Source organism: Panthera leo, chromosome D2 (genome assembly GCF_018350215.1).
Source record: "Panthera leo isolate Ple1 chromosome D2, P.leo_Ple1_pat1.1, whole genome shotgun sequence".
Lineage (NCBI taxonomy): Eukaryota > Metazoa > Chordata > Mammalia > Carnivora > Felidae > Panthera > Panthera leo.
The window spans coordinates 77,419,536-77,441,011 of record NC_056689.1 but is presented as its reverse complement, the minus strand read 5'-3'; the positions used below and the strand labels follow the sequence as shown (position 1 = coordinate 77,441,011).

At 45.4% G+C, this 21,476-nt stretch overlaps 1 protein-coding gene across 1 annotated transcript in view; it reads right to left on the bottom strand.

Annotated features, from left to right (window-relative positions):
- Positions 1–21,476, bottom strand: part of TACC2 (transforming acidic coiled-coil containing protein 2) — a 43,935-nt gene that overhangs the window by 6,935 nt on the left and 15,524 nt on the right. The window lies entirely within an intron of this gene.

The window sequence follows — 21,476 nt, the reverse complement described above, 5'->3', positions numbered from 1 at the left end:
GGGTTAGGGGCAGAGAGAGAGCGAGACACAGAATCTGAAGCAGGCTCCAGGCTCCGAGCTGTCAGTACAGAGCCCGACGTGGGGCTCGAACTCATGAGCTGTGAGATCATGACCTGAGCCGAAGTCGGATGCTCAACCGACTGAGCCACCCAGGTGCCCCAAAAAAGTTGACTCGATTCTTAAATTCAACATGCGGTACTGTGAGGGGCATAATCCAAACATCAATTCTGCTTAGGTCTGCAGTTTCTGCCTGTGACCTATATATAAAACTAAAAGCTGAATTACCTTCATACCCATATCTGTCCTAACTTGAACTTACTTTGCTGGACAGCATGTGAACCCTGCAGGCAACTTGGGGGAACGTGGCTCAGAATGATGGATTTGCTGTAGGTATCCAGCTATCGGGTTACTGTAAATTAGTTCATCACCTGCCATATCTGGACTGGGCTTTTCATTCTACGTGGTTTTTATTAAGCACATTTAAAAATTTTTTTTAAATAATACATGGCCAATACAAAATTTTGAAAATGTAGGAAAAATGTCTCCCACATGCTTGCCACTTGGAGTGTTCTGGCGAATTTCCTTTTCTTCCTACACAAGTTTTTAAAGGATGCGGTTTTGTTATTCTGACATAGCTGTGATTCTATGTACTTGTTATGATCACATACCTTTCACTGCCAAGAGAAATTGCTCAAGACAAAATTAATAGAAGTATGGTTTTTCCAGGGCTTTTACCATGTTTTTAAAAATTATTATAGGGAGAAAGATCTAGGGAAGGGCCTTGTGTTATATATATACACATTCATGTATTCATACACCCACAGTGCTTTGCTTTTTTTTTTAATGTTTATTTTATTTTATTGAGAGAGAGAGAGAGAGAGAGAAAGAGAGAGTAAATGCATGTGAGCCGGGGAGGGGAAGAGAGAGAGGGGGACAGAGGATCTGAAGTGGGCTCTGTGCTGACAGCAGAGAGCCTGACATGGGGCTCGAACTCACGAACTGCGAGATCATGACCTGAGCCAAAGTCAGAGGCTCTGAGCCACCCAGGCGCCCCTCACACACCCACAGTGTTTTGAATGTGACCAGAGGAAAGATTCTAATCTACATGCTCACTTCCAAAATTCCAGCTTTGCAATGCAAGGCAATGCATATACATTCATTTATCAGGGACGCACACAGTGGCAAGGTGGAAAACATTCCTGTTAAAATTTAGAAATTGCAATGTGTCCTAAAATTTAGAAATTGCAAAATCCGTATATTGGGGCCCTAACCCCCAAGGTGACTGTATTTGGGGATAGGGTCACTAAGGTTAAATAAAGTCACACGAGCTGAGTCCTAATCCAACATGGGTGGTGTTCTTATCAGAAAAGGAAGAGACACCAGGAGTGCGTCACACAGACAAGAGGCCATGAGAGGACACAGCCAGGAGCCACCGTCTGCGGGCCGAGAAGAAAGGTCTCATCTGAAACCACCCCCCCTACCCTTGCAATTCCAGCTCCTAGAACAGTGAGAAAATAAATTTCTTCTGCCAAAGCCCCTCAATCTGTGGCAGTGTAAGCCGACCAATACAACAGGCATACGGGTATTTATCGTACTATCCTTGCCACATTTTGAGGCTTCCAATTTTCCCAGCTGAGAAGTTGGGGACATAATGTACACTACCCCCAGGAATAAAAACTTCTCCAAAAGGGAGCCTGAATGTTTGTGTCCCCCCAGTTCATGTGTCGAAACCTGATCCCCAAGGTGATGGTATTGGGAGGTGGGGCCTTTGGGAGGTGACTTGGTCCTGATTCTGGAGCCCCCATGAATGGGATTAGTGGCCTTATGAACGAGTCCCCGGAGAGCTCCCTTGTCCCTTCTGTCTTGTGAGGACGCAGTGAAAAAACGTCCATCTGTGAACCAGGAAGCAGGCTCTCAGCAGACAGAGTCTGCTGGCACCTTGATGTTGGATATCCTGCCTCCAGAACTGTGATCAACCAATACCTGTTGTTTACGCCCCTAGTCTCTTTCCCTGACTCTATCCCAGCCTCTCCCCAGGCCCCTCACCTATGAAATGTGCTTGACATCTTCGAAGGGGGTATGTATACACCATCACAGCACCACTAATCCTTATTTAATGCCTGTTCCCACACATATAACACAGGAATGATGTGCTGAAAATATTTAAGATGGGCCCAAGAAAGAGTTGGCTACTGTCTCAACGAGATTCATGTTTTCAGACCCCTTCAGGACTGACAAGGGCAAAAAGAGAAAACTCAGGGGGTGAGTTATCCAGACCCCTGTAATCCTCAGCTGGTCACACGGACAGCTGCACCAGAAAGCCCTGGCCCAGCGTTGACTCTGTCTACCTCAGGAAGCACCAGGCTCGGAGGGCTCACAAGCCACAGGGCTGTTGGCTCATGGATTGTTCTGGAACCAACAACTCTGCACTCCCCATCTGGCCAGCTTCCTTTTAACGAGCACTTTGCATTTTGTGTCCCACCCACAAACGAGGGGTCTCACCATTTAGAAGTTAATGAGATCAGTGATGTGTAATTTGGAAATGAAGCACTCCTCTATACGTCCGATTGATCCAGAAGCACAGAACACAGACCCCCCCCCCCCCCCCCCACTGGTAATGACACAAATAAAACCACTTCCTTGTCCCCGCCTCTGACAGGAGCTGCCAGCTTAGAGGGAGTGTGTGGCTTCCCTTCAGGTGGACTGAGGGACAAGATGATAGATGCACTCAACTTGGGCACCTTGAAAACCTGTGAGTCTTATCAGACAACCACCGGGAGCAAATTCCCACCGCGCATGGGACACACGACTCCCCCGCCTCCCTCCTCTAATAAAAGCCCTGCTTGGGTTATTTAGCATAAGCTAAGCACCAGCAATTTCTTTGATTATCCATCTGAAGCAATTTTTAAAACCAGATTAAAGCCACTTGTCAGAAGCAGATTTGCCCAAGGGCAGGAAAAATTCTGAGAACCGATCTGTGAGGGCGCTTCAGTAACTGAAGGTTACATAATGTCCTTTTATGCTTCAAGATTGTATCAGCATGTGTGGACGGCCATCCAGCTCAGAATCCAAAGGCTGGCTCTTGAGGGCTGGGCAGCGTAGACCTCTCAATGGGGGCTTTGCAGCCCGAAGGGGGCGCTGCCGTTGAGTGCAAGTTGCAGGATGAGGCCCGATGCGGTCCCCTTGGTGCAGACCAGAGGCCCCCAGCACAATAAACGGAGAAGCGTGGGCTAAGAGGTGATTTCCTGCAGCAAAATTCGGAGCAGACAACGGAGGTGCAGAAAAGGCCGTCCCCACTACCCTGCCTGGAGACAATCACATCCAGATGGGCTCCTAAATACACAGTTCTGAAGACATACGCTTGAGCCACCCGGGAATGTTCAGAGAAGGAGGCCGTTTGAGAAAAAACAAGAGTGGCCCCTGAACTACCAGGGTTGAAGGGAACCAGCAAAACCATAAAGCATCACTGTCACGATGGAGAGTTGGCCACATACTGAGCATTTATCAAGGCCAGGCCCACGCTAAGCCCTTTTCAGTTATGACTGTGTTTAATGCACTCAGTAGCCCCGCAGAATGGATAGCCTTTACTGCCCACATGTAGAAATATTCCCAGAGAGGCTTAAGACTGGACTCAGGGTCTCGGAGCTCCTGATGCGAAGCAAGATCCAAGCCCCGCACCGCCTGGCTCCAGGGCCCTGACACCTCCTGCTTCCCTGTGCTTGCTGGCCTCACCTCTTCTGCACGGGCACTGCTTCTCCCATTCACTCTGGCTGCATTATTCTGTCTTCCAGTCTGCAGCCAGAGCGATGGCTTAGAAATAAAAGCCTGATCCCATCAGCCTCGTGGGAAGACTCTCCGATGGCTTCATTTTGCAATCAGCTGTGGCCCCAGCCTGCCTTTCCTGTCTCATCCCACTCGGAGCTCCCCGTCCGTGCATCTGCCTGGAGCCCAGAGCCCAGAGCCCTCCTACTCTTCCCCAGCAGGTCTCAGTTCCACTCATCACTTGTCAACAAAGCCTTCCTGACCTCTGGGATCAGATCTTCTTTCACAGGCCCACCTAGTGATGGCTGTAGTCACAGTTGCCATCCACATGGATTGATGACCATTCCCTCCACTGGAGGATAATGAAGACTGAGTCTTTTCTCTTTTCAATATTGTATCCTCAGTATGTAGTGTATAGCAAACATTGAATATATGAATGTATGAGTAGATGGATGGGTGATTGGATGAATGCTTGGGCGGATGGCACATTGGGTGGATAGATGGTTGGGTAGATGGATGGGTAATTGGTAGATCGACGGTTGGATGGATGGATGGATAAATGAATGATTGGTGGATGGATGGTTGGTAGATGGATGATTGGGTAGGTGGATGGTTGGGTAAATGGATGGGTGAGTGAATGGATGGTTGAGTGGACGGACAGTTGGGTAGGTGGATGGGTAGATGGGCAGATACAAATAAACCCAAAACAAGGATTCTAAATATACAGAAATGCTCCCAAATCACAGTTGTTTGACTTGAACGTTAGGAATGCTCTTTTCTTCCAGGCAACCCTAGCATTCTAGTAACCTGCTTAGTCCAAACACTTCATTTTACAGATGAGGGAAATGAGGCTCAGAAAAGGCAACACACTTTTGTTTAAATGCTTCTTCCAAAGAAGTGAGGTTAAGGCCCTACGCACACTGGTGTGTCTGATGAACTAGGGGGTGTGCTGCGAGAAATTTGTTACTAATTATAAAGTACAGAAGTCTGTGAATGATTTGTTATTTTCATAAATTAGTGTAATTTCCCCACATCACATCATCACTGTTACTCACCGCATTCCAATGTTCTTTCTAGAAAAGAAAAGCGAGGAGTAAAGAGAGATCCTGTGAGTTCGACTGCAGCCCCTGGGAACCACCAATCCTAATACACTATCCCCAGTCGTGGCAGCTGGGGTGCTGATGAGGGGGCCCGGGGCTGGGGACGGTCCTCGGCTGTGTGCGTTCCTGCCTCGGCCCACCAATTTGGTGTTTTTCTGACACAGCTGAGCCCTCAGAGAAGTATGACACTTCTGCCCTATTCTCCCTTAGCGTAATCTCTCGGGAGGAGGTGAGACTCCTCTGCTTGGTGACTTGGAGAAAGCAGCCCCCATAGGTACCCTTCTCCTCCCCCAGCTGCCTGCCATGTGACAACCTCTCTGGGGCTGGCCCTCCCCAGCCTTTGTGGCTCCCTGCACTTGTATACAGGGAAGTCATCTCATTTGTTTTTATATCTCGGTCTAGCACCCGTACGTATTCTGCCGAATGAATCGTGGAATGATGGAATGAGTATATAAATGAGGAATAATTTTTTTCACTGACATAAAAACCTGCCTACTTGGGTTAACTCCCATACTGTGAGATGGATCCCTATTCCAGGGAGTTTGGGAAAGGATTTCTGTTCTAAGTGATTTGTGCAGAGGAAAGAATTCTCAGGTTAATAAAGAGAGGGAAATTGTCAAGTCCCAACAACCAAACATGGCTGGAACATGGCTGAGTCAGTTAAGCATCTGGCTCTTGATTTGGGCGCAGGTCATGATCTCACATGTTCATGAGTTTGAGCCTTGCATCAGGCTCTGCACCGGCAGCATGGAGCCTGCTTGGGCTTCTCTCTCTCTCTCTCTCTCTCTCTCTCTCTCTCTCTCTCTCTTTCTCTCTCCTTCTCTCTCTGCCCCTTCACTGCTCATGCAAGCATTCTCTCTCTTTCTCAAAATAAGTAAACTTCAAAAAACAAAACAAACAAAAAAACAATTAAACATGGTATTTCATGGAGAAAGCCACCCCCTCAGAAAATTCTTCGCGATTCCAGCAGATTAAGTCCAATATACACACACGATCTTAACTTGTCCAAACAGTGCTTCCTGCACAGAGGCCTAGGAGCCCACTGACCTTAGCAGCCTTGTCAGACTCAGCTTTGTATTTTTAATCCAGTTTTAACTCTTTCTTATGCTCATTCTGTGATAGAAAAAACAAAGACCACAATGCTTGAGCAGCCCATGAAACAGGTGGAAGGAAAATATTGTTAGGTTCTAAAGAGTTATGGGGGAGAAGGTGTGTGTGTGAGGGCGTGTTTTCCTTACTATTTCATCTGCACTCTGCCACATGAACTTTTACATGACTTCAAGGTCATGGTCAGTGTCAGTCTGCTTGTGGGAATCCATCATTCGGCATAGCATAGGGAGGAAACCCGGCAACTGAATTCCAAGGAAAATTCAAAAATGATCTTCTAACCAATTTTTTCAGCATCTTTCTCGTAGCATCCAAAAGACAGTGGAATGACCCAATTTTGTGCTTCCCAGACTGATTGCTGGAAGGGCTGACGGATTGTTGCACACATGAGCTCACCATCGCTGGCACAAACCCATGTCTCTGTGTGTCATTCACATCTATCGTTGTCCTTCCAATGCATCTAGATAAGTCATGATCAGACCCCAATTCACTGAAATGCGTTTCCGACATAATAATTCGTTCTGATTGTTCAGACATTTCCTAATGTTCAAATCCCAAAAATAAAATTACTATCCCATTAGAGAGGATATCTTTTTTATTCATAATAGAGAAAGGTCTTTGAGACTTTAATAAGCCCAGATCAAGGAATTTGGTGGAATATTTGGTAGGAATATTTTCTTAATTTCAATTTAAATCCTACTAATTATCCACGGGAAAATGCAAGCAACTGTTTTGTTTGTGTGCTTGGATCATGGGGGTATTTTTATTTTGTTGCTTTTTTTTGGGGGGGGGGGCAGGAAGGCAGCCAGGGTGTTTATTTTGTTTTGACATCAAGAAACAACACATAGTGGTAAACATATTTTTGCTAACATTCCTTCTTGATAAGACTTCTAAAGTGTATTAAAATCATTTTCCTGCCTTTGTCAACACAAGAAAAGTACAAAACATTGGAATCTTCCCTTGATGATTGAAAAATCTTTCAGAGAATTTGGGGCATTCCCTGAACAAAAAGATGTTATCGATGTCACCATGTGAGGCTGAACCCATGTGTACTGAGCTAAAAACTGTGAAGAAGGGTTTTTTTTTCTAGAACATGTCCCAGTCACCAGCCTATTTTGTTGAGATTTGCCTCTCTATAATTCCACCGGCCTAAATGTGTGTGGGGTGGGGGGAGTTGATGAGTCAACATCACCAGAGACCAAGCCAGTTCCATGTTGAAGACATAAAAACCATCCCAGGCTCCTTCCCAACATTAACACAGCTGCGGTGATGATTTGGGAAGATTAACTCCTGTCAAGGTTGGCATTTGAGGCCACAAACAGAAAAGAGATTACAAGTGTATGCAAAATAAGCTGCTCTTGAAAAGGAAAGAAAAACAACTCTTGCCCATGGTATCCTCTCTCTTATTATTCTTTTTCTTCTGGAAACATCTCCCTACCACTCCCAAAATAAATGCCAGGTGTTTTGCTGCACTTCCATTTAAAACTAGAGAAAGAAACTTGATACAGTGACTTTTTGGTCTTTTCAGAGAGCTTGGGTTGGAAAGTGTCATACAAAGAATTATTAACAACAACAGGGGGTTGGACTAATGGGGGTTTGGCCGCTAGAGGAGACATGGGCGACAGAGGCCTGTGATCCCCAGAGATGGAAAGCAACAGAGTAAGTGCTCCTCTTACCCCAGCTAAGTCCTGAAGGATGTGGCCCAGGGAGTCCATCGGTCTCTTGGGCTTGATGAGACGGAGCTGGGCATCTGAGTGCCAGAGAAAAGAAACTTGGACAAAGAGAGAACTCTGGGGATATCCAAGTGCTGATTAGCATGTATATGTATATGAACCTGACACTAGGTTCAGACCATCAGGAAGGTTTATGGGGAAGAATCCTTAAAGCTAACACAGGGCTGGGAAAATCTCTTGTTCCCACCAGCCACGGTGGAAAACCCCATAATTCATGGGACGTCTGTTAAAGCACTAAGAAGGTCTTGCCTCAGTAGTGGAAAAAATGAATCCTGGGCTAAACACTGCTCTGATCCCATCTAATGAAGCCCTAAAAAGATTAGGCTGTTCCAAATAACTTAACTGCATCCCAGAGCAAAGTTCAGGAATATTTATAAGAATACAAAAATATCCAGGATCCAAAAGCATAAGGCCCCACAGTATCTGGAATGCAAAGAAGCAGGAAAATATGACCCACAATGAAAATAAAACTCAGTTAATCAAAACCAACCCAGAAATTATGCAGATGATAGAATTAGTACACAAGGACTTAAAAAAATTTTTTTTTAAGTTTATTTATTTATTTTGAGAGAGAGAGAGAAAATATGAGTCAGGAAGGGGCAGATAGAGGGGGAGAGAGACAGAATCCCAAGCAGGCTCCACACTGTCATCACGGAGCCTGAAGCGGGGCTCGAACCCTGGAACCATGAGATCATGACCTGAGCTGAAGTCAGATGATGAACCGAGACACCCACGTGCCCCCCCCTTTAAAAAAATGTTTTTCTAAGTTTACTTACACAAGGACTTTTTAAAAAGTATTATAACTGTGTTCCATATGTTCAGGAGGCTAGAGGGAAGATTGAGCATGTTAAGTACAGATGTGGAAGACATAAAAAAGATCCCAATTAGGGGCACCTGACTGGCTCAGTCAGTGGAGCATGTGACTCTTGATCTCGGGGTTGTGAGTTTGAGCCCCATGTTGGATGTAGGGATTACTTAAAACTAAAATCTTAAAAAAAAAATCCCAATCAAGTGTGTCAAGAAGAAAACTCTAATATCTAAAATGAAAAACATAGTGGGTGGGATTAGTAACAGATTAGTCCTTACAGAGAAAAAGACTAGTGAACTCGAAGACAGAGCAGTAGAAAGACTCCAAAATGAAACACGCAGAGAAAAAGACAAGAATTTTTAAAAACAGAGCATCAGTGAGTTGTGAGACAATTCAAGCAGCCAAATATGTATTTAATTAGAGTCCCCAAAGGAGGGAGGGAGATTTTTAAAAACTATTTGAAGAAATAATGGCTGCAAAACTTACCAAAAATGATGTAAACTATAAACCCATAGATAAGAATCTAACTCTCAGCACAAGAAACAAGAAGGAACTTACACCAAAGTATATCATAACCAAATTGCTTAAAACCAGTAAAAACATAAAAAAATATTAAGAGCAGCCAGAGAAGGAAAGACAGAAGAACAAAAGAAAGGATGGCAGGAGTTTTTGTTGGAAACCACGCATGCTAGAGTGCAGGGGGGCAATCAATTTCAAGTAGTAAAAGAGAAAAGAACTGTCGATCAAGAACTCTTTGCCTAGCAAAAACAGCTTCCTGAAACATGGGTGAAATGAAGGTTTTTTTTTTTTTCAGACATTTAAAAGTCAAGAGAATTAAGTACCAGCAGACCTATCTTTCAAAAACTGTTGAAGGAAGTCCCACAAACCAAAAGAAAATAATACCAGATGGCCATCGGTACCTACACAAAAGAATAAGTAACAGCAGGAATGGTGACTCTTCAGGCAAATATAAGTTCTTTTTTCCTCATTATTTAAATCTCCTTTAAGAGATAGTTGGCTATGTCAAGCAAAAATAACATGTGTCGTGGGATTTGAAACATACATAGAAATAAAATATATGACAACAAAACACAAAGGCCCAAAGGGGAGAAATAAAAATATATTGTTGTAAGACTCTACTAAATGTACATGAAATGGTGTAATAACACTTGAAATGCATCACTTCAAAGATGTATAGTATAGATCCTAAAGCAACCACCTACATAACACAAATAGTTATGGCTAATAAGTTAAAAGGGAAATAAAATAGAATCATTAAAATAATGACTTTTTTCAAAAGAAGCCAAAAAGTAGGGTAAAAAGCACAGAAAAGAGATGGAGAAAACAAATAAGACTGTAGATTTAAACCAACCATATTGATAATCACATTAAATGTAAATGTAATAAACACTTCTGTTAAAAGGCAGTAATATTCAGAGTGGATGGCAAAAAAAAGACCCAACTATATGCTGTCTACAGAAAAAGCATTTCAAACTTTGCTTAAAAATACAAATAGAGTAAAAGTAAGAGAATGAAAGGCAGGGGGAAACTATACTGTGAAAATGTTAATGAAAACAAAGCTGCTGTGTCTGTATTATATCAGAAAAACAGATTTTGGAGCAAGGAATATTACCAGGCATAAGGAAGATCATCCTAATGATAAAAGGTTCAATTCATCAATAGGACATAAACATTCTAAAAGTCTATTTAATAACAGGGGAGCCTAGGTAGCTCACTCCATTAAGCGTCTGACTCTTGATTTTGGTTCAGGTCATGATCTCATGGTTTGTGAGATCAAGCCCCATGATGGGCTCTGTGCTGAAAGCCTGCTTGGGATTCTCTCTCTCCCTCTCTTTCCACTCTCCCACCACATTCTCTTTCTCTCAAAATAAATAAATAAACATTTTTTAAGTTTATTTAATAATAGAGCTTCAAAATACACAAAACAAAACATGATCAAAAAAAAAAAAAAAAAAAAAAAAAGAAAGAAATGGCCAAATCCCCGGTTATAAAGTGATAGTTCCATACCCCTTTCTCAATAATTGATTGAACAAGGGGTGCCTGGGTGGCTCAGTCAGTTAAGCGTCTTTAGCTCAGGTCATGATCTCACTGCTCGTGGGTTCGAGCCCCGTGTTGGGCTCTGTGCTGACAGCTAGGAGCCTGGAGCCTGCCTCAGATTCTGTCTCTGTCTCTCTGCCCCTTTCCTGCTTGTGCTCTCTCATTCTCTTTCTCTCAAATATAAAATAAAACATAAAAAAAATTAAAAAAAATAATTGATTAAGCAAGTAGATAGAAAATCAGCACAGATATAAAAGACTAGAGCAACACTATCAACCAACTTGACCCAATTGCTAAACACTACCCATTAGTGGCAGAATTATATTCTTTTCAAGTACAAATGGTACATTTAGAAGATAGACTATATTCTACCCATTTTAAAAAGTCTCAATAAATTTAAAAAGATTCAAATTATCCAAAGCATATCATCTGGCTAGAGTGGAATTAAATTATAAATTAATAACAGAAAGATATCTGGAAAGTCCCCAACTATTTGGATATTAAATAATACACTTCTAATAGCCCATGAGTCAAGGAAGAAATTAAAAGGAAAATTAGAAAGTATTTGAACCAATACTTGAACCAAATGAAAATTAGAACACACATGGGGCACCTGGGTGGCTCAGCTGGTTAAGCATCTGACTCTTGGTTTCAGCTCAGGTCATGATCTCACGGTCGTGAGATTGAGTCCCACGTCAGGCTCTGCACTCTCAGCATAGAGCCTGCTTGGGATTCTCTCTGCCCCTCTCTTTCTGCCCCTCCTTATGCGCTCTCTCTCTCTCAAAATAAATAAACTTAAAAAAAAACATATATATATGATTAGAGTTAGGGTTAGAGTTAGGGTTAGGGTTATATATATATGGATATATATTGGATATATAAATATATATAAATATATATATATGGATATATATTGGATATATAAATATATATAAATATATATATATATATATATATATACATATATATATATATATATATATATATTTTTTTTTTTTTTTAAGAAGCCAGACACCAAAGTATAAATGATGTTTAATCCCCCTTTATATGATGTTCAAGACCTGGCAGAAGTCAGAATGGTTGTTATTCTTGGGCACTGTATTGACTGGGAGGGGACATGAGAGAATGTCCTGGGGTGACGGGAATGATTTAGATCTAGGGGAGGCTTGATTACACGTGAGTGTAAACATTCATCAAGCTCTCAGCTTCATACTTTTACAGAATGTATTTTATACCAATAAACACACACACACACACACACACACACACACACACACACACACACACACAACAACTATGGAGACAGTAAAATGATCAATGGTTACCAGGGGTTGGTAGGGGTGGGAGGGAGGAATGAAAAGGTGCAGCACAGGAAACTTTTTAAGGCAGTAAAACTATTCTGTAAGATACTGCAATGAATACCTGTATGATATTGTGTTATGGATTTGCCAAATCCATAGACTGTACGGAGCAGAGCTTGATATAAACTGTAGATCTTAGTTAATAATGTATCAATATTGGTTCATTAGCTGTAACAAATATACCACACTAATGCAAAATGTTAATAATAAGGCAAACTGTATAGGAGGAAGGAGGGTATATAAGAATTCTCTGTAGGGCTCAATTTTTCTATAAACCTGAAACTGCTCTAAAACATAGTCTATTAATTATTTAAGTATATAGTATATAAATACCTGTATTAGTATATTGTTTAAATATTTAAGTATATTATGCATAATATATGTGTATGTTGTGTTAATATGTATGTTAACATATTTTAAAATTATATATGTGTGTCAATATATTATTTAAATATATTACATAAATACTATTGTTTAAATATATTACATAATTATTGTTTAAATAGATTACATAAATATTTATATCAATAAATATATTGTTTGAAGATATTTAAATATTTAAATACATGAAAATATATACGCACATACACACACAGCCACCACAATCAATAAAGAATGAGGAAAATGTGAAAAGCTTGAGGGAAGCACTAATATTTTAAGAGCAATTGTCTATAGATGGTGAGTGCATTGGTGATTTTTTTTCCCCCTCACTTGTCACTTTTCTCTATTTTCCAAATTGTTGCAATGCATGGGAGATGATCTCAGGATGGAAAAACACTCCTCCTCTCCTCTTTTTAAATGCCCTGTTGAAACCGGATGAGCAGAAAGCAGACACACACCTAATTCAGCGCGTGACCTTCTTTCTCAGCCTGTATCTCAAGTCAGGAGCTCACTACCCCCCCCCCCCCCACCCCTCTGTGTTTACTTCCTGCCAGAGTTAAATAATGAGTCAGAAGCAGGGCTGGGGACTGGCTGGGCGGAGGCTGCCCCCGGCTCTGCCTGACACACCCAGCCTTGGCAGGAGCTTGGGAGTAGATCTGGGACTTTGCAGAAGTTTGTTTGCAAGGAGGAGATTACTACTGCCTAGGAAACACGGGGCACGGTCATGAAGAGCTGGCCCAGCCCCTGCTCATCAAACAGATCTTTTTCATTTTTCTTTTTTCTGGGTCTGCGAATGGACCTTGTTTATAGGGAAATTAAATTGAAGGACAGACCCGGGTTTCCTTCTAATTATGGAGACCACAACACAAATGTTTTCAGACCCCCCGGGAGAGCTCAGCAATAATGGGTCTGAGCCCTGGCTTCCAGAGGCACCAGACCGAGCTGGACTGTGGTCCCAACCACGCCACATTTTGTCTGTGTGGGGATGAGTTTCTTAACCTCTCCGAGCCTCGATTTCCTCGTGGCCTTCCGGTCATCTGCGTGCGTCCATTCTGAGCGGCGGGTGAGGTGTGTGTTTGGGCCCTGGGTCCCCTGCCCTGCATGCAGGTGACTCAGTGGCAAGGCACAAGGGGACATTCTGGCCTGTCATTTCAAGCCCACCCTTTCATGTTTCAAACCATTTTTCTACCCTTCTCTAAGCTGCTGCTACCCAAACACCAAGGATTTTTGTTCTAAGTCTATAGTTGAAAAAGTCAAGGGGTTGAGCTTAATGAATCTGCCACATCTTCTGTTTCCCAGACTTAAAGAAGTTCTGGAGTTCTCTATTGAAGAGCCTAGTAAGTCTGGGGGCGCCTGTGTGGCTCAGTCAGTTAAGCATCTGACTTTGGCTCAGGTCATGATCTCACGGTTCATGAGTTCGAGCCCGCGTCGGGCTCTGTGCTGACAGCTCAGAGCCTGGATCCTGCTTTGGATTCTGTGTCTCCCTGTCTCTCTGCCCCTGTCCAGTTTGCACTCTCTCTCTCTCAAAAATAAACATTAAAAAGGATATATTTTTTTAAAGAGCCCAGTAAGTCCAGTCTTTCCTAAAGTCTGTTTCCTATAGATCCATAATAATTACAGCGTTCCCTCTGCCTGGAACCATCTTCTTTCCCCACAAATCCCTATTTCTATTTGGTTTCAAAGACCCAGCAGCAAGGGTGCTCCCTCTGGAGGACTCTCTCCCTTCCCTCAGCAGAGCCGGGCCCTCTCTCCCACCCCGGTGCTCCCACAGAGCCTGCCTGTAGCATTTAGCTCTTCTAGAATGCTTTGTTTACATGCCTCTCTCTACAACTGGACCAATACGTCCCGTTGGTCTCTTCCCCCTCTGGCCTCCAGCTCAGAGCTCGGCCTGTGGTGAGCTGCGGACCCACGTTCGCTAAATGGAATACGGAATCTTCTCCCCATCCCCCAAAAAGGATGAGGTCTGTTCAGGTGTTTAAGGGGCTGGGCGTACAGCAGGAAGTGGGCTATCCCTGAAGTACCAAAGAGAGCCCTGCTTTTCTCCCAAAGATGGAGGTCTATCCTGGGTGGCCCCGTGAGACGGGGACTGTGACAGCTCACTTTTTGGCCAGCTTCACCCAATACTGGACACTGGGTCTGCGACTGTGGAACTCGGCGGAATATACCCGATGGGCCACTTCTTCACTTCTCAGCAAAGGGTGCTCATCGCCCAATTGCTGAAGCCAAAGTTAAAGGAACCTTCCTCGACTGTTCCCTCCCTCCTTCCAAATCCAGTCCATCAACAGGTCCTGTCTCTCAGCTCCCGAATACCCAAAATATCAGAGCCGTGTCTGTTTCGCCATTTTCACTGTAATCACCTCAGTCCCGCTGTGCTCAGGATCCTCCCCAGAGGGGTGAACATTGACTCTCGGGAGGGGAAAACATCTTAGATATTACAGTGCAATTACAAGGTCATAGCTGGTCCAATACGGAATCCGAAGACCACAATACATATACAATGTACCTAATGGAGAGTTCTTGGGGAGGAGAAGGCAATTAGGAACAAACTGTCTAGGAAGGTTCCTGTAGCAGGACAGAGGGAGATAATGAAACCATGATTGTGATCCCTGCCTCCTTCGAGGCACGCTGGATCCTGCCAGGGTCCTGAGTATTTCAGAACTCCCCCTCTCATGCTTCCTCCTCTGACCTCCCGGCCTCCAGTCTGGCCCCCTTGCATTCTCCACACAGCAGTCAGAGAGGTTCTATTAAAACATGAATCAGGGGTGCCTGAGTGGCTCAGTTGGTTAAGCGTCTGAGTCTTGATCTCAGCCCAGGTCATGATCTCACAGTTTGTGGGGTCCAGCCCAGAGTCAGGCTCTGCATTGACAACACAGAGCCTACTTGGGATTCTCTCTCTCTCTCTCTCTCTCTCTCTCTCTCTCTCTCTCTCTCTTCCCTTCCCTGCTTGTGCTTTCTCCCTCTAAGTAAATAAATAAACATTAAAAAAAAAAAATCCATTCATGTCACCTACATCTAGATCTCTTACCATGGCCTTCAGGCCCTAGTCTGGCCAACCTGGACCCTGTCCTCCTCCCCACCTCTTCCTACCTCGTCAGCCTCCTTCTGTTTCTCTAACAAACCAAATTCATTTGCCCCTTACATCCTTTCCACTGCCTGTCCCTTGACCTGGATCTTCCTCTGCCTGCCTTTTTTTTTTTTTAAGTTTATTTATTTTTGAGAGAGAGAGAGAGCACGTGCATGTGTGAGCGATTGGGGGAGAGGCAGAGAGAGAGAGGAGAGAGGGAGTCCCAAGCAAGTTCCTCACTGTCAGCACGGAGCCTTACACGTCAGGCTCAGTCCCACGAACCGTGAGATCGTGACCTTAGTCAAAATCAAAGAGTCGGACACTCAACTGACTGAGCCCCCCAGGTGCCCCCCATGCCTGGCCTCCTTTTTGCCTTTCCAGACTCAGTTCATACATCACCTCCTTCTCTGAGCATCTAATCCAGAGTATCAAACTGTAGGGTTCTCAACGTCAGGTGCATCAAACCTTGGGGGGCATCAGAATCACCTGGAGGCCTGGTGAAACACAGATCCCTGGGCCCCACCTCTAGAGTTGATTCAGAGAGTCTGACCTAAGACTGAATTTCTGTCAGGTTTGCAGGGGATGTTGAGCCTGCCAATCTGGACTTCACTTTGAGAACCACGACTGAATCTGAACTAGCCACTCCCTGTCTGTGGCCGTCTACCCCAGCGCCCCATTTGGTGCCTTTTAGAGCCCTGATAGTACCTGAAAGTGTCTGTCTTCCTTTTGTTTCCTTGTTTAATGTCCGACTTCCTCACTACAACCTACTTACCCAGGGGGCAGAGAGACTCCAGGGCTCTGGCTGACAGCTGTGTCCCCACCACCTAGCACAGAATCGGGCCCAGAACGGTGGCGCCCAATAGATATTTGTGGGAGGAAAAAAATAGAAGAGGGGAGAGGGCAGAGGCTTAATGTACACGAATTATCCCCAAATTCTGTGCCATAACTTGAAAGTTTACAGAAGCACAAGCAAGTTGGTATTGTTATTGGCCTGAGGGTAGCACCTTGGGCCGTGTGCTAAGACTTTGTCATAAAGATCACATGGGTGTCTTATTAAAAACAGATTGTTGGGCCTCACCCCAAATCTACTGTATCAGACTCTTCATGGGAGAGGTCAGGAAATGGGGTATTTTTAATACTTATAAGTTGGACCTGGCAATAGATGAGTATTTCAGAAATTCCCCCACTCATGAGAATCACCTAGGATGCTTATTAAACACAGATTCCTGGGGCATGTGGGTGGTTCAGTCGGTTAAGCGTCTGGCTTCAGCTCAGGTCATGATCTCGTGGTTCGTGAGTTTGAGCCCCGCATTGGACTCTGTGCTGACTGTGCAGAACCTGCTTGGGATTCTCTCTCTCTCTCTCTCTCTCTCTCTCTCTGCCCCTCCCCTACTTGTGCTCTTATCTCTCTCAAAAGAAATAAATAAGCTTAAACACACACACACACACACACACACACACACACACACACACACCCCAAAAAACCCACAGAGTCCTAAGTTCCACATGTAGTGATTCGATTCAGAAGGACTAGGGTGGCTCTAGGAATTTATATATTTTACAAACACCCAGGTAAACCTTATGATCTGGGGAGACTGGGAAATACCACCCCAGATGATTTCATTTACTATCCTTCACCCCCACCCTGACCTTGTCCTATGCTCTTAGGTACAGTTTTAAAGTCATGAAAATAAGAGCAGTGGAATGAACTACCCCGCCTGAGACTAACGTGTGAACCACCATGAGGACAGTATAGAATTGGGGACCACAATGCTCCATTAAACTATCACCCCTCCCCACACCAGGGGCCAGCTTAAATAAAAGCCAGGGTTCCCAGGACACTCCTATGGTCTTTCTTTTAATGTGTCCAGAATTGTTCATCATTTCCCTATAGTAGGTATCCCTTTAGACATCCTTGGCTCTGATGGTGGGTCCTTCTTTTGGGTTCTTGTTCCAGAACCTTAGCAGGTTCCAGAAACCTTCTTTGTCTCCACTTCCTCTGCCCACACCCAGGCAGTCACCAGGTTCTGTGGGTTCTGCCTTGGGATGGTTTCCTGGGGACCATTCCGCCGCTACAGGGACCTCCCTTATGTCCTTCCAGCCTCCCCCTCCAGCGCACCAGTCCAAGCCCCTAAATTCATCCTCTGAACTCTGTCCTCACATGCATAAATCTTTATTTAAATATAAACAAACAAACCACAAAGCCCTCCTCCAGCTTCCTGTTACTTGCAGGATAAGATCTCAACCCCTCACCTGACCTCCATATTCTCCTCCATCTGACCTCACTCCTTCTGCCTTGTTTTTAGTGAACACTCACCCCCTCCGTCAGGGCTCACGTCCTACTCAGCCACAAAGAGACCCAATTCAGGAATTCTGCCCCACCTGGGATGGCCTCTAGAGCTGTCCCCTTTAGTTCACCCCCCACCCCTGCCAGGAGACTCTCCTTGTCCACCCCAGCCCTCAGAGAAGCCTTCTTCTCCTGAACCCCAACAGCACTGAGCCTATGGCATCACACAGCTCCAGGGAATAATGCAGTGGTTCTCAAGTGTGGACCTTGGACCAACCAGCAGCATCAGCATCACTTGGGAACCGGTTAGAAATGCTCATCCTTAGGCCTTGGGCCACACCTACTGAATCAGAATCTCTGGAAAAGAAACCCAGCGATCTATGTTTTAACCAGCCTGGCAGGGTGATCCTGAGGCCTGCTCACATTTGAGAACCAGCGGATAATGGTTAAGACTCCTGACTCTTGAGGGGCGCCTGGGTGGCTCAGTCAGTTAAGCGTCGAAGTCCAGCTCAGGTCATGATCTCGGGCTCTGTGAGTTCGAGACCCGCGTCGGGCTGTCAGGCTCTGTGCTGACAGCTCGGAGCCTGGAGCCTGCTTGGGATTCTGTGTCTCCCTCTCTCTCTCTGCCCCCCACCCCCCACTCTGTCTCTCAAAAATAAATAAACATTAAAAAAAAATTTTTTTTTAAAGACTCTAGGCTGTTGAGTTTCTAGCCCCTCTTCTTCAGTGACAAAGGTGCCAGAAACTCACTTAGGACTCGCTTAGGGCCTCTGCCTGAGAAACGTCAGTCAGCTCTGAACTACTCCCTGTGACCCTCCTTGGAAGCGTGAGCAGGTAGGATGCGAGAGGACAGGAAACAGCTACTACTCAGCAGTTTTTCCTACAAGACAGTCATTTCCTCTGGTGCAACCTCATAGCTCTACTCTCTGGGGAGAAGTTGTATGGTAAGATTCATTGTGTTTTGAGTGTTTAAAAAGAGAGGGGTGCCATCCCAGGCTGGTGGTACCCAAGGAGCGAAAGGAAGGCTCGTGAGACGGTGGGCGGTGGACCCCGAACTGGGCGCAGGCACCCAGGGCAGCCATGCTCGAGGGTGGACGTTGCTGAGCAGTAAGAGGGGCACCCCGGCTTTGTCCTAGGAGCGCGGGCCCATCCTCCCTCAGGAGGCAGGGACTTGGGCAGCGATGGGCACAAGGGAGGTGCCTCCCAGCCTCTGCAGGGCTCTGAGCAAAGCGGGGCGAAGTTGCAACAGCGACACCACGTGGCGATGGGAACGCAAGGCGGATGAATTGGCGTGCCTCAGTCGGATGAAAAACTTTACCCCTTCGGGGATGTAGGAGCCCCATCCTTGTGTCATTCAGAGGGAGGAAGACCCTTAAGGCAGAAACAATGGACTTTCTACTACTAAATCGTAGATGACATAGGGCTCCAAGCCTCAGTTTCCCCATCTGTAGAGTGGAGAGAACGCTGTGTGGAGGGACGTTAGGCAATATTAACATATGCCTTACCCCCTACATTCTTCCCTTGTCTCCAGGTCCAGTGGGAACCACCGCGAGCCTTTCTGTGTTTTCTCTCTGGAGTTTTTCCAATGAGAAAACACAGTATGAGGCCAATGGTTTCTTCGGTCTTTTGTAAAAACCTATCATCTCGCCTGTGAAGAGAAAATGCCGATTGTCCAATGTGGCAAAGGGAGAGATAAATGCATTGGAGCAAAACAAGAGAGCAGAGGAAAGTCTTAGAAAGTGAGGAATGTCTGAGAGTCCCTCCCTGCTCCCTGACTGTGTCCTCCTGGCCTCACCAAAGACTCCCCAGTGCCAAGAGCATCATGTAAGCAGCGCACTCCTAGGGCCTGAGGGACAGCGTGGCCCGGATCACGGGCACCACGGTGGCGAGGGGACAGACGACGGCCTCAACAGAGCAGGTGGGGAGGGGGGCCTTTCAAGGACGGCTGACGTGGGCATGCCCACCAGCCTGGCAGAGTAAGGACTCGGAATCGGAAATGAATTGATTTAAAGAAAATTAAAGTTCACTTTGTGCGCACAGAGCGTCTGGCATGGTGTTGGGTGCCCATCCGCAAAATGAACACAAAACACGGTTATTAGCATCGTCGTGGATGCCGAGGGCTGTGTGTGCCACCAGACCAGTACCCACGGAGCCAGCTCTTGCCCTCTCTTCCTACGAGTGGCCTGACTCCAGGAGCCCGCGCCCCTCTTGATGGTTTGTGGGTTAGTCCAGAGCCCTGCACCCCAGACATTCACGTGTTTGTGGAGGAGAATCTATGTTTCTAATTGTGAACAGGAAGTGGCTTCTTTGGGCTTGCTCTTAGAAAGCACCTCCTTTATGCTCATGACAATAAGAACAAAGGGAGAAATAATAATGGACTAAAGCTGAGGAACAAGAAACAAAAGCCTTTTGAGCTGCTGTTACTCTTCAGTGTAGCTGAGACCCAGGCCCCAGATATTTCCCAAGCCTCTCTCAGATCCCAGGACCTCACAAAGAAGGGGAGGGGAGAGCCGGATCTTGGATCTCCGCCTACAGAGATTTCCCCTGCATAGAAGTCCAGAAAAGATGGGTCTCTCCATTAGCTTCATGATCACCCAGAGCCAATTTAGACAGGTCATCTGGTCTCATTAGAGTCAAATATTAAAATCTCCGTCCAGTTATCCTGATACAAAGTTCATGAAAACGAAATAGCCATGGGGGTCGAGGAGGCAAAGGAGGCCTCCCTTTTGCAGAAAACAGGGGTCAGAGGTGCCGTTCAAGGCATATTCTGTGATTCCCTCTGCAAAAAAGAACACTCTGCGCCACCATTTCCCTAAAGAAATCTGATGTTCAGGCCAAGAAGTTCAAAGTGGTTCGTCTGGAAACCCCATAGCCAGAGCCCTCCCCCCGAAAGTAATACCAGTCAGGCGTGGAAATTCCTGCCACCAGGGGTCACTCTTACTCACCCATGACCCTCCATAGTTTAAGGCTTAAACTCTTTGGTAAAAAGACACCACAAAGCATTCATGACCTCAGATTTCATTGTCTACTGCCTGTGATGGGGAAGAAGGGGTGTCTACCTTTCAATTGTTCATTTTTGTTCCTTGGAGCTCCTGTTGATTTATTTCTTCAAGACCAGTAATTCTAGCCTCTAGCCTCCCGGAAGCTGGGCTGCGCTGAACCAGATCACCCACTGAACCCACCACAGATGATTAGTAACTGCCTCCAGGGCTCTTGTCCCCAGGCGGTTCTGGGGACTGAATGTTCACATCTGCTGGCTCTCTGCTTGTGAACGCCCCCAAAACGGTGGATGCCAAAGGCTGCATGGGAAGAGTCCATTGGGTTTCTTCCCATCGGCCATGGCAGGGAAATCGGGACCCACTCTGGGTCATAATAAGCAACGACTGACCCCGCACTGGCCTTGTTTCCCTGCACCAATGTGGCCTTCGCGATGCCTGGAATGCATCCACCAGCCTCCCTGGGACCGAGGGTCCTGGCCACTTTAGTACTAGTTTTTGTATCCTGTCTCATCGGCCGGTGCCCTCATTGGCTACTATGCTGGAATATAGTCCCCGTCTCACCACACATCAGACACCCTTCAGTAGCCTTGATCTTTTTAAGTTCTGATAATGAGGATAAACAGCCCGGAGTCTTGCTGGAAAGGAACTATAATGGCTAGTTTCATTGGGCAGAAAAACATACCGATTCTCTAACCATGCAGGTCAAGGCAATCACAAAGCAGTCTACGAGCCACTGCTCTGACCATCTCACCACTGAGGACCACGTCATGGGTTTTAGGGTAAATGTTCCAAAGCAAATGGAGCAGAGCAAATGCC